This window comes from Chelonia mydas, chromosome 28 (assembly GCF_015237465.2).
Source record: "Chelonia mydas isolate rCheMyd1 chromosome 28, rCheMyd1.pri.v2, whole genome shotgun sequence".
NCBI lineage: Eukaryota > Metazoa > Chordata > Testudines > Cheloniidae > Chelonia > Chelonia mydas.
The window spans coordinates 2,006,233-2,009,937 of NC_051268.2; the positions used below are offsets into that span (position 1 = coordinate 2,006,233).

Consider the following 3,705-nt stretch of genomic DNA (forward strand, 5'->3'; position numbering starts at 1 on the left):
ACATGGCATCTCGAGTGCGTTTTTTTCACCTTCTAATCTGCGATAACCTCAGGGATGGAGATGATAGCGGGAGCGTAAAAACATTTGCACCTGGGAGGAGATAAAAAGGGAGAGTAAAATTTAAGGTGATACATTTCTGAGAACGAAAGGGAGACTCTTTCGCAGTGAATCAAGCAATTCACAGTAGACGGCACATGTGCTTTAGGTACACGGTCACATTTTGCCTTTTATATTGCGTGCCTGCTGGTATGGTGACACATCACACACAGCTGGGCAGCAGAATTCAGTTTCCAGGCATCCATGGTAAGGCTCAGGGTACGCGGGGTTGGCTTCTTACGCATAACATGTGGGAATGGTTTCAAACTGCAGCGCCCTCCTTTCCCATAGCAAGCAAGGGGTTGGGTTTCACATTTAAAAGGAGGGGCTGCGGTTTTCGGGTGGATGTGCAGCACACACCTCCCCCCACCCCACCGTGTGTCTATTCTCTGGGATGATCCCTTTTAGCCAAGCGCAAACAGCCCAGCAGGAACAGTGTCCTTTTACTGTTCCCTTACAAAAATTCCCCTATTTCAATCAGGTGACCATGAATGATATCACTCTCCTGAGGCTTACACAGAAAGACAAAGACCGAATGTGGCTTGAATGCGACCAAAACTCAGGACCATTAGCTGCCATGTTTTGTGCTGCAATGATTCCAGACTACTTTCTACTGGCTTGGCGTGGTAAAGTGTCCTTCCGTGGAGGACAAAATAAGGCAGCCCTCCCCGGAAACCTTCTGCAAAGGCTTTCAGGGTACAGCCAGGAGAGCTTCATGGAGACATCCCTGGAGGGTTCCAGCTCCATCCCCAGACATGTGAACAGACTTTTCCCTTAGCTGTACCAATTGTTCAGGGCAAATCAAACATTAAACACTATTGCTTTTAAACCCTGTACTGTAGTTACAAAGGTACACTCACCAGAGGTGCCTTCTCCGGCTTCAGGGTCGGGGATCCTGCCTTGGGAGGGTATTGGCTCCAGGGTGATGAAAAGATCCTGGCGGCTGGGGAGAATGGGTTCACCGCGTGCCTGCTGCTCATTCTCTTCCTCCCCCTCATCCAGTAAATCCTCCTCCCTGTTGCATGAGACTCCCCCCTTGCAGGTGTCCAGGACAGTGGTGGGGTAGTTGAAAGTGCTGTCCAGAGCAGTCACACTGGGATAGGTCCTGGAGGCCAATACCATCGATTTGTATCCGCACTACCCCAAATTCGACCCAGCAAGGTCGATTTTAGCACTACTCCCCTTGTCGGGGAGGAGTACAGCAGTGGATTTTAAGGTCGATGGACCGGGGTCGGTTGTGTGAACACAGTCATTTTAAAATCAACCTAACGTGGCTGAATTGGTAGTGTAGACCAGGCCACTGTCATTGCTGTATGTAGTCCTTGCTCTGTTCCCATTTCCTGCTGCTCTCTGCCTGTCTCTCTCTCTCACACACAGACACACACACAGAGACACACAGAGAGACGCTGTTCCTGGGAGGACAGCCCAGAGGAGGGGAGCAGCATCAGAGAAGGCAGAGCCTTGCATGCCCTGAAGGCAGAAATGTGCAAGAGCTGGAGGCCGGCAGATGTGAGAACATCTGTCAGGGGAAGGCCCTGGAGGCCCCTTTTGGCCCCATTTCTACCCCATGCCCCTTTTGCGGAGCAGGGGAACGCACCCCTTGGGCACGGCCACAAGGAAGTGTTTGAATCTCAGGGGCTGGGTCAGTGAATCTGGGGACTGGCTCTTGTCTTCCCCTTTTCCTTCCTCTTCTCCTTCCTCTTCCTCACACCCCTCCCCTCTGCCTCTCACTCTAGGCCTGCACTTTCTTTCTTTTTTCCTTTCTTTCTTGGGTTTTCTTTCTTTCTTAGATTTTTTCTTTCTTTTTTTAATGGTGATTTTGTTTCTTTCTTTGAGATTTTCTTTCTTTCTTCCTTCCTTTATTGGTCTTTCTTCCTTCCTTTATTGGCTTTTCTTTCTTTCTTTCTTGCTTTCTTGCTTTCTTGCTTTCTTTTAGATTTTCTCGTTTTTCGTTCTTCCTTCCTTCCCTCCTTCCTTCCTTCCTTTGTTCCTCACTCACTCACAGTGACAGGATTGCTCCAAACCGGCCTTGGCATTAATTCAGAAAAATTCCTGGGTGGTGAAGGGGGGCAAGTTGTGTCAGGATATCAATATTACCAGTCATTATATCACGTCCTGTAAAGACCTGGGGGGAGGACCAGATAGACCGATGAAAACTTGTTGTTGGTTTTTTGGGGGGGAGATGAACGAAGGGCTGTGGGGGCCAACAGCCCCCCTTTGACCCATAGCAAATGATACCCCTCCCTGCCTCACTTGATGGCTTCAGGTGTGGAGATTGGGGTGCTTTGAAGCAATGTTGTCACTTTCATCGGCTGGATGAAAGGAGGGGAATTGACACACACACCCCCCTGGCAGGCGTTCCCAGGCTCCCACCGCTGGGCTGGGGGCTGGGGGCTGGGGGCTGGGGTGGGGGGAAATCGGGAAACTGCTGCTGGAGTTCCCGGGATGGGGGGTTGCAAAGATTAGCTGAGAGTGTCTATGTGTAGGGTGCCCAGGCTCACCCCATGGGAATAGGGCCCTGCCCTACCCGAATATCCCCTCCAGAGATACCCCCTCCAACTTGGGCCCACAGGGTCTGGCTGTAGAAACTTGATGTGGGGCATTGGTCCCCCCTGGATTCTCTCTACTGGTGAAAGCTGGTGCTGTCTCCTGGTGTCATTATCTGGAGGCATGAGAAGGCCAGGGGGACATGGGTTTGGGGGAAGAAAGAAAAAGACCCCAACTAGTGACAAAATGCACAGGAAGAGGCCTAAAATCTCCCCTCTCTAGGAAAACTTGATTCCAATAAAGCTGATACCAGGGACACCAGCATCCCCAGTCCAGTGCAAAGATGCCCTTGCCTCCCTGGGGAGAAGACAATGACCCCGGGTGGGGAAGTGGCATTTCTGGACTAGACCCAAGCAGATGGGGCCCAGATGGTGGAAGCTGGCAGGAGCTTTGTAAAGTCAGCGGGGCAAGGGAGGAGGAGGGAGCCTGCTTGCACGACCCCAGCGTGCCCTGGCACGTGTGCAAAGGAAGCAGAGATTGCGCTGGATGAGTGTTACAATAGCTGTGAAAACTGCAGGGGTGAAGGATCACTCAGCAACAGCATTGGTGGTTCAGTGGTAGAATTCTCGCCTGCCACGCGGGAGGCCCGGGTTCGATTCCCGGCCAATGCAAGTGCAAACTTTTAGTTTCCCTCTTTTAATTTTTGCCTTCTTTCTCTATTTTCCTTCTTCTTTTTTTCCTGTTTTCCTCTTGCATCTCTCTTTCTTTCTTTCTTTCTTTCTTTCTTGTCCTTGTTTTTTGTCTGTCTTTCCTTCTTTCCCAGGGTTTTGTTTGGTCTTATTTCTCTTCCTTGCTTAGCATTTCTTAGTTTTCTCTCCCTTTTGCTTGGCTTTTCGCCCCTCCACCCCCGGAAACTTGGCCACCCCATTCAACCCCATAAAAGGTTGGTACAAGGAGGAGGGTGACAAATTAACCTCTGAGGACAGGACAAGAAGCAAGGGGCTTAAATTGCAGCCAGGGCGGTTTGGGGAAAATGTCCTGTCAGGGTGGTTAAGCGCTGGACTAAATTGCCCAGGGAGGTGGTGGGATCTCCATCGTTGGGGATTTTTAAGAGCAGGCTGG

General features: G+C 50.8%; 1 non-coding gene across 1 annotated transcript; it reads left to right on the forward strand.

Annotated features, from left to right (window-relative positions):
- Positions 1-3,183: 3,183 nt before the first annotated feature.
- TRNAG-GCC lies at positions 3,184-3,254 on the forward strand. Its single transcript has one exon. It is a non-coding gene; the product is annotated as a tRNA-Gly (tRNA).
- Positions 3,255-3,705: the final 451 nt, after the last annotated feature.